This window comes from Bombina bombina, chromosome 2 (genome assembly GCF_027579735.1).
Source record: "Bombina bombina isolate aBomBom1 chromosome 2, aBomBom1.pri, whole genome shotgun sequence".
NCBI classification, from domain to species: Eukaryota; Metazoa; Chordata; class Amphibia; order Anura; family Bombinatoridae; genus Bombina; species Bombina bombina.
The window spans coordinates 317,423,486-317,434,235 of record NC_069500.1 but is presented as its reverse complement, the minus strand read 5'-3'; positions in this window follow the sequence as shown (position 1 = coordinate 317,434,235).

The window sequence follows — 10,750 nt, the reverse complement described above, 5'->3', positions numbered from 1 at the left end:
GAGGTTTAGAAAAATCTGAAAATAAAAAAGGAAATAAAGATAGCATATACTTCAATCTTAATATATATGAAATAAAACCCATTAAGGAATTGAAAAATAATGATAGCATTGTGATTAGGCAAGCAGACAAAGGAGGAGGGGTGGTCATACAAGATACTGACACCTATAGAAATGAGGCCCTCCATCTGCTGTCTGATACAAAAAGCTATAGATTGATTAGATATGATCCAACTAAAATATTAATTAGGGAACTTGAAAAGTTATTAAGATCAGGGCTATTAACTAAAGCCATCTGTAAAGAAGAGTTTGATTTCTTCTTAATAAATAAACCAAGGATACCAATTCTATATCATCTCCCGAAGATTCACAAAAATATTGTGAATCCACCCGGGAGACCGATAATTTCAGGTATCGGTAGTATATCCAAGGTGGGGTTTTGTGATTTTGCAGTATACAAAATGTTATAAACATGTGGACTTAAGTGTTTGGATGTGCGCCAACCATCTTTGTTGTTTTGTAATCGTTAGTATATCCCCTAATTTATCATTATATGTGGACCTGTTTTTACAGGTTTTAGTTCTGAGGACTAAATCATATTTGAAAGACAGCACTGAATTACTTAACATTCCTAAAGATTTAGTGTGGAATCCCTCTTGGTTATATGTAACTGCTGATATAAGATCCCTTTACACAGTCATAAACAATGATGAAGGGTGAAATAGAATAAAAAAGATTTTCACAGATTTCAATTTTCCTTCAATTGTTCAGCAAGAATTTTTGACCAAGAGTATTAAATTTATATTTGAGAATAATTACTTTTCCTTTAATGGTAATTTTTACCAACAATGACAAGGCACAGCTATGGTGACTAGATTTTCCGCTAGCTATGTGAATTTTGTTTTAGCACATTGGGAAAAGGAGTATATTTGGACTCAAACACAATTTTTAGACAATCTGATAATATATATAAAAGGTACATTGATGATGTGATCCTAATTTGGTAAGGCAATTTAGACTCTTTAAATGTTTTTTTGGAACATCTAAATAAAAACAATTTGGGTCTATTTTTTGACTATAAAATCGATAGCAATCAATGTGAATTTCTAGATTTGGAAATTATCAGTGAAGATAGCAAAATAATAACAAAGACCTATTTTAAAACAGTAAATCAGAATACTTATCTTAATTTTTATAGTTGTCATGATAAGAAATGGCTCCAAAATATACCTAAGGGCCAATTTGCCCGCATAAGGAAAAACTGTACCAATATAACTGATTTTCATTCTCAGGCCAAAATGTTAAAAGAGAGATTTATCGATAAAGGTTTTGAATCTTCATTCTCTCCCCCCTCCCTTTTTTTCTCTCCCTATCCCTTGGCCCAGATTGGCAGATACATACATATATAAACAATATATTTTTCTAGGATGTATGCCTTCCTCAGTCCAAGTTAACAGATATATGTGTTTTTTTTTTTAAAGGGTACTTGTAACACGTTGATTCATTGTTTATATAGTTAGGTTTAAACTAAGTACTTGATAAAATGTATAATTTGATGTATGCAATGAATTGTTTCTCTTTTGAGTTATTATTTGTTAGTAATTGTACTATCCTTGTTGTGTATTTATACCTTTTTAGATTTAACATACAGTGGTAAGCACAATGAAATATTTATTTAAAATGATTTTTTATTATATCTTTATCAACTTTTTTTTAAATTTATTTTGCTTTTATTATAGTTATACAATGTTTTAATGATAGATTTATCGTTGCACACACCGTCAGATAATATATTTGTTTAGTTATATAAAAACACCATTGCCATATAGGGATCTTAGTATCATTGCCAGAAATATCCTACTGATGCCCTTTTCCAAGATGGAGATCCTGTCAGCCAAATCACTAGAGATAATCTATTGGTTGAACAAACAGGAAATAGGTTGCCTTTTGAGCATTTACCAGCTAGTCACTCCCTACTCACTCTTCACCTGATGAAGGGGCGTGACACAGAAACGCGTAGTGGGTATATTGTTTGAGTTGTCTGGCCAGACCAGTAGGTTGTGACTTGCTGTTAACATTTGCTCATTTTTATTGCCATATATTTTTATTCTGTATGTATTTGTTTTTATTGTGATACATTATAACATCATGTCTAGTTACACAAGCTGTGATTAATCACTCTGTTTAGAGGTTGCATTCTGTTTAGAGGTTGCACTCTGTTTAGAGGTTGCATTAATCACTCTGTTTAGAGGTTACAATCAGCCAATCAGATTGAGCTTGCATTCTATTGGCTGATCGGAACAGCCAATAGAATGCAAGCTCAATCTGATTGGCTGATTGGATCAGCCAATCAGATTGAACTTGAATCTGATTGGCTGATTGCATCAGCCAATCAGATTTTTCCTACCTTAATTCCGATTGGCTGATAGAATCCTATCAGCCAATCGGAATTCAATGGAACGCCATCTTGGATGACGTCACTTAAAGGAATATCCATTCGTCGGGTAGGCATCGTTGGAAGAGGATGGCTCTGCGTCGGCTCGTTTGAAGAAGGCTCCCCTCCCCTCCGGATGGATGAAGATTGAAGACGCCGCATGGATGAAGACTTCTATTGGATGGAAGACCTCTTCAGATACCCTTGGATGATGACTTTGGCCGCTGCGGCTGTCCTCTTTTGTTCCATCGGTGGTCAGCTGGCTGAAGATGACTCAAGGTAGGGAGATCTTCAGGGGGTTAGTGTTAGGTTTTTTTTAAGGGGGGTTTGGGTGGGTTAGAGTAGGGGTATGTGGGTGGTGGGTTTTAATGTTGGGGGGGTTGTATTTTATTTTTACAGGCAAAAGAGCTGATTACTTTGGGGCATGCCCCACAAAAGGACCTTTTAAGGGCTGGTAATAGAGCTGTTAACTTTTGTAATGTAGAATAGGATAGGGCATTTTTTTATTTTGGGGGGCTTTGTTATTTTATTAGGGGGCTTAGATTAGGTGTAATTAGCTTAACAATCTTGTAATATTTTTTTATTTTTTGTACTTTAGTTAGTTTATTTAATTGTATTTTATTGTAGGTATTTGTAGTTAATTAATTTAATTAAGTTAATGATAGTGTAGTGTAAGGTTTAATTGTAACTTAGGTTAGGATTTATTTTACAGGTAATTTTGTATTTCTTTTAGCTAGGTCATTATTAAATAGTTAATAACTATTTAATAACTATTGTACCTAGTTAAAATAAATACAAAGTTACCTGTAAAATAAAAATAAATCCTAAGATAGCTACAATGTAATTATTAGTAATATTGTAGCTATATTAGGGTTTATTTTATAGGTAAGTATTTAGTTTTAAATCGGAATAATTAATTTAATAAGAGTTATATTTATTTAGATTTATTTAATTAATATTTAAGATAGGGGGATGTTAGGGTTAGTGTTAGACTTAGGTTTAGGGGTTAATAATTTTATTATAGGTTGCAGCGGTGTAGGGGGGGCAGGATAGGGGTTGATATATTTATTATAGTTGCGGTGGGGTCCGGTAGTGGGGTCCGGTAGCGGCGGTTTAGGGGTTAGCATGTTTAATATAGGTGGCGGCGGTGTAGGGGGGCAGATTAGGGGTGTTTAGACTCGGGGTACATGTTAGGGTGTTAGGTGTACACACTTCCCATAGGAATCAATGGGATTTCGGGCAGCAGCGAACATGAACTTTCGCAATGTTCAGACTCCCATTGATTCCTATGGGATCCGCCACCTCCAGGGCGGCGGATTGAAAACCAGGTACACTGGGCCGGAAAAGTGCCGAGCGTACCTGCTAGTTATTTGATAACTAGCAAAAGTAGTGAAATTGTGCCGAAATTGTGTTCGAAACATCTGGAGTGATGTAAGAATCGATCTGTGTCGGACTGAGTCCGGCGGATCGAAGCTTACGTCACTAAATTCTACTTTTGCCAGTGTGTAGGGCTTGATAACTAAGGCAAATCAGCCTCGCCACAAATACGCTGCAGAATTCCAGTGTATTTGAGGTTGACAGCTTGATAACTAGAGGCCACAGTGTTCACATAGTATCAGTGGCGCTCTCCATTTTTTTCTTAATCATTCTTATATCTTTAAGTGCTTTTTACATGTTGTTTACTGCCTGTTACCATAGTAACTGAAATTTTGGTGGAATTGCACATGGGGGAGTGGTATTTGGGTGCTAAATGTTTGATTTGAGCATACTTTCCGGTTTGTCTGAGGAAGGGGAGGCAGCCACCAAAACATCATAATTAATTTGAATGGAGGTCTCAAGTCCATGGAGTGCCATCTTTTAACACTGGTACATTCATGTTGTAGCTAGTCTTCTGGGCCTCCTGGGCTTTCTGCATATGTTCCTTTACTATGGGCATACCAGCTGCCATTCTATACTGCATCTGGCCTATGTGCTCAATACCACTATGGGTTATATTCTTGTTCCCACATTTTTTTAGCTATATAGTAGCCCCCTGGGATGTTGTGCAAATAGAAAATTAAAAGGGGTAAAACCAGTGGATGTGTGTGGCACCTCCCGAAATCATCAAATAAGGCAACAAACCATCCCAATTTTTTCCACCCTTATAAATCGTTTTCTTTAACATACTTTTTAGAGTTTCATTGAACCCTTTTACTAGACTGTCAGTCTGAGGATGATAAACAGATGTTTAAGATATTTAATCCAGAGAAGCTTACACAACTTTTTCATAGCCTTTGACATAAAAGGAGTTCCCTGGTCAGTCAAATGGCACCTCTATTATAGGGAATGGCACTAGAGGACCACGGTATGCCTTAAAAGAGGCTGTAAGCTGACACTCAGGGCAAGATGAGCAATATACAGATATTGAAGCAAAATACCAGGCCAATAGAGCCTGTTTAAGACTATCTCTTATTTTCTCGATCCCCAAACAACCTCTCAATATGTAGCTTTGTGTAAGATTAAGCACTGTGTGTGTAAAAGGTTGAGGAACTAGCAGCTGTTTTAACAAGTCAGTGTCACATTCTCCACCACATGTAACAGACTACCTGTCTGTCTAGGACTTTACCTGCATAGCCCTCTAGGTTTTTAAGGAAAACACATCCAAACTGTTGTTCAGTTTGAAAGGCCTGTGGCCTGTTTATTTGCAGATCACAGCAATATTCCAGTAAATCTAACAAAAAGTGAGTTCTCAGCATACAGTCCAGCATATAATCCAAATAGCAACAGTCTTTTTTTTCATGTTTAATTATTTTATTGAGGTTGCTAGCAAAAACAACCGTATATACAAGTTCAACACAAATAAGAAGTGGATCGCCACTAGTTATGGCAAAATTACAAGAAAGTAGACACTTCCACATATTATATATATATATATATATATATATATATATATATATATATATATATATATATATATATATGGCTAAATAGCATCAAATAAAACAAACATTTAGAACAACAGTAATTTTGTGGTGTTTATTCAGTTGGAACCTTACTTTAAATAAAGTAAGTTCCTCCAATAAAACAAAGGGACACTCATGGCCCCTGGAAAGCATAGACAAAGCAGCGGAGGAAATCTAGTGATATAAACGGTCACTCATGGACCATTGGTATATAAAAGAGACATGACATCTATCCAGCTAATGGATCTAGGAGGTAGGAGGAGGATCTATAACATTGCATAATTGACATAAAAAGATAAATGTAACTGTATGGCAGTATGATAGCATGCATGAGCGTGAAACTGCAAAACCATAATAATAACTAGGCGCTGTTATATAAAGTAAAATTATTAGCTAGTAGCTATATAACATATAATAGCATAGGTAGGTAGGAAATAAAGCTGGTAATAATACTCATATTAGGTTAAGTAAGATGGTCTGTAATGGTAGATTGGTAAATTACATCTATGTGCAAATTACCACTAATGGATGCACCCTATAGTTATAAAATTGTAACATGGTATATCAAGCCTCTAGCACAAACAAATAAATAGACTAGAGATTATTAGGAAATACTGGTAGGATATAGTCAACATATTCCTATTCCTAACCTATTTCTAATATACTCTATGGGTAAATGAAGGGAAGTTCACCTAAGCATGCATTCAGAGTAATCTCTCTTTTATAGTATCGCCCTTCAGTATATATATATATATATATATATGGATAAAGAGAGCCACTCTGTATAAATGCAGAATATAACAAAGTTGTGTTGTTTAGAAATATTGCAATAGACATAACCTATAGTGAACTATTGAAGAGCAGTTAGGTCTCTGTTAAAAGTTACATATTTCCAGTAAATAATCTTAATTTGGGGAAGCCTGTCAAGGCCTTATTTTACAAACAAATAGATTATAGTCTAGGCATCCATAGGTATCTGTGAACACATATACAAAAATGGATAAATATAAGTTAAAGCTGCTATAGAAGAAAAAGGAGTACATACTATTGCGTTAGAAAAGTGTTATTTTTTTTTGCAATGCAGGTATGTAAGTGGAACAAATATCTTCAGTAAGTAGGCAACTGAGTACCCCGTAGTGTAAAACTAACAGAATTTTTGTAATCAAACACCTCTCTTCTGCAGTTGATCTGGTCTAAATATAGAGTACAAGCAAATCTGGATCAGTGTATATGGGGACTGCCACAAGTCGGATAAGTTCAGTCGGCTACTATTACCAGATAGCAGGAAGCCCAAATTGATATACAGGGAGTGCAGAATTATTAGGCAAATGAGTATTTTGACCACATCATCCTCTTTATGCATGTTGTCTTACTCCAAGCTGTATAGGCTCGAAAGCCTACTACCAATTAAGCATATTAGGTGATGTGCATCTCTGTAATGAGAAGGGGTGTGGTCTAATGACATCAACACCCTATATCAGGTGTGCATAATTATTAGTCAACTTCCTTTCCTTTGGAAAAATGGGTCAAAAGAAGGACTTGACAGGCTCAGAAAAGTCAAAAATAGTGAGATATCTTGCAGAGGGATGCAGCACTCTTAAAATTGCAAAGCTTCTGAAGCGTGATCATCGAACAATCAAGCGTTTCATTCAAAATAGTCAACAGGGTCGCAAGAAGCATGTGGAAAAACCAAGGTGCAAAATAACTGCCCATGAACTGAGAAAAGTCAAGCGTGCAGCTGCCAAGATGCCACTTGCCACCAGTTTGGCCATATTTCAGAGCTGCAACATCACTGGAGTGCCCAAAAGCACAAGGTGTGCAATACTCAGAGACATGGCCAAGGTAAGAAAGGCTGAAAGACGACCACCACTGAACAAGACACACAAGCTGAAACGTCAAGACTGGGCCAAGAAATATCTCAAGACTGATTTTTCTAAGGTTTTATGGACTGATGAAATGAGAGTGAGTCTTGATGGGCCAGATGGATGGGCCCGTGGCTGGATTGGTAAAGGGCAGAGAGCTCCAGTCTGACTCAGACGCCAGCAAGGTGGAGGTGGAGTACTGGTTTGGGCTGGTATCATCAAAGATGAGCTTGTGGGGCCTTTTCGGGTTGAGGATGGAGTCAAGCTCAACTCCCAGTCCTACTGCCAGTTTCTGGAAGACACCTTCTTCAAGCAGTGGTACAGGAAGAAGTCTGCATCCTTCAAGAAAAACATGATTTTCATGCAGGACAATGCTCCATCACACGCGTCCAAGTACTCCACAGCGTGGCTGGCAAGAAAGGGTATAAAAGAAGAAAATCTAATGACATGGCCTCCTTGTTCACCTGATCTGAACCCCATTGAGAACCTGTGGTCCATCATCAAATGTGAGATTTACAAGGAGGGAAAACAGTACACCTCTCTGAACAGTGTCTGGGAGGCTGTGGTTGCTGCTGCACGCAATGTTGATGGTGAACAGATCAAAACACTGACAGAATCCATGGATGGCAGGCTTTTGAGTGTCCTTGCAAAGAAAGGTGGCTATATTGGTCACTGATTTGTTTTTGTTTTGTTTTTGAATGTCAGAAATGTATATTTGTGAATGTTGAGATGTTATATTGGTTTCACTGGTAAAAATAAATAATTGAAATGGGTATATATTTGTTTTTTGTTATGTTGCCTAATAATTATGCACAGTAATAGTCACCTGCACACACAGATATCCCCCTAAAATAGCTAAAACTAAAAACAAACTAAAAACTACTTCCAAAAATATTCATCTTTGATATTAATGAGTTTTTTGGGTTCATTGAGAACATGGTTGTTGTTCAATAATAAAATTAATCCTCAAAAATACAACTTGCCTAATAATTCTGCACTCCCTGTATATATATATATATATATATATATATATATATATATATATATATATATATATATATATATATATATTATGGCCATTTGCAGTCAAATACATGGATATATACCGAATACCTTTTAACCCTTATAAATAATTTGTATTTATAGTTTTTTATCAGATAATGTATACATTATTGTAATTGTTTTATTTTAATGTGTTTATATTGTGTTCAATGCAACTATTATTTTAGTCCTAAACCTTTATTCGTGGTCCCCAGTCGTGCTATCTTGATGTTAAATTCAATTGTGCTCGAGCAAACCCAAATGTAATCTCACTGATAACAATCCCCTCCCCAATCACAAATACCCCCCAATATATATTTTTCCCCCCTCCAATATGCCATGCTGAGTGGAAACCCTTAGATGTTAATAACCCAAAACTCTCTAAGAAGTTGCATCACAATTCATCCTGATGGCAAATCCTATGCAGTATTACACATAATGGGGCCAAATTATCAAGCCCAATATTCTCCTTTTTTCATAATGAGAAAAATATATATTTTTCACAACTTAAAGGACCTTAAAATGCAGTAGACTTGTATTATTCACAAATGTTAAAAAAAAAAAGACACTATAGCACTTACTCTGAATTTCAAATTATCAGGTTTTTTTTTCTAAGACATGTAAAAGATTGCTTCTGTTTCTCTTACCACTGTATCATGTGACTGTCATCATCCTATTACAAACTCATACATATACACTGTAAACTCAGTAATGCTCTATCTAAATCATAAAACTTTAATTTTGACTTTAGTGTCCATTTTAATAACTATCAAAACTGTACTTTGTCTGTACCAAACTCCAAACAACACAAGGAGGCCCATTTATCAAGCTCTGTATGGAGCTTGAAGGGCCGTGTTTCTGGCGAGTCTTCAGACTCGCCAGAAACAGCAGTTATGAAGCAGTGGTCACAAAGACTGCTGCTCCATAACCCTGTCCGTCTGCTCTGATGAGGCAGACAGGAATCGCTGGAATTCAACCCGATCGAGTATGATCAGGTTGATTGACACCTCCCTGCTGGCGGCCAATTGGCCGCGAGTCTGCAGGGGGCGGTGTTGCGCCAGCAGCTCTTGTGAGCTGCTGATGCAATGCTGAATACGGAGAGCGTATTGCTCTCCGCATTCAGCGATGTCTGTCGGACCTGATCCGCACTGTTGGATCAGGTCTGACAGACATATGATAATTCGGCCTCAAAATGTAGGATCAATCTGGTGGCAACTGGTTGTGGGACTAACTAGTGATATCACACTGCTTGGCATGATCCTGTTGCTCTATAGGAAGGTAGTTAATAAGGTACAATGCCCTGCTAAACTACAGTGCTGGTTAATATTTCTAGGAAATGCACACATTCTGGTGCATTATTTACTTGCTCTCCAGCCATCGTTGGGAAATTCAACTAAAAAAAATGGGGGTAAATATTTAATCACAAGAGAGTTCTTGGTTTCACATCTTCTGTATGTACCAATTTCACATGTAATGCTCTGTTTTTTATTATACCTTTGATTTCTCAATAAAAAGAAATTTAAAAATGTAATAAAAAAAGCATTTTTTATAGTAAAAAAACTTTGTGTCACAACACATCATTATGTGTCATACAATAACACCTGCTTCCTTCCCATGGTAATACTGATCAACCAATAATAAAAAATGGACTGGATAAACTGTATACTGAGCCTTAAGGATAATCTCAGGGAACCATTCTTGATAAGTGTACTGTGTATATTTTATCAGATTTGCTATTTTTACATATTTATTAATCAAATTGACGGTAATAATGCAATAATAGGAGACTGCATTCAAATACTAATTCATACATCTGTTTATGTTCCTTTATCAATATATTTTTTCTCTTTTTGCAGCACAATTTTCAAGATAATGACTAATTCTTTTGACTTTACTGCTATACAAAGACCGTTGAAATGCTTTAAAGCCAGATAATATATATATACTGTTGTTACTTTTGATATTTTTATAACATAAAAGTGTACCAGGTGGTAAAGAGGTAGCAGAGCTATTGGGAAATAACGAGCCTTTTTGATGTTACACACAGTGAGCTGTAATATAAACAGATGTCTGGCAAGTTGTACCACCTTGTGGAGAACACATTTCATGACAATAGATGCGTTTTGAACTCAGCAGTACTTGCACTCATTAATCTTTTTGACAGGCAACTAACACAGCAAGGAAAGTCATACAACAAGCAAAAGGTAGGCCCCAAGTGGCTCAGCCTAAGGGACGCCAAGTTAAATGTATCCAGTCTCAGTGACAGCAGTAAAGATTTTCTGTGACCAAAGCATTGCAATACTTTATCCACCCTGTTGTACAGAGCAAAGGTATTTTTTATTTTATTTTAAATGGTGACCATTTAACAAACTGTATAATCAGATTTTTGCTATCAAAACATCCAGAAGAAGAGACATGTTTAAAACATACATAGTTAATAGTTTATTTACATGACATTCAACGTATTTTAGAAA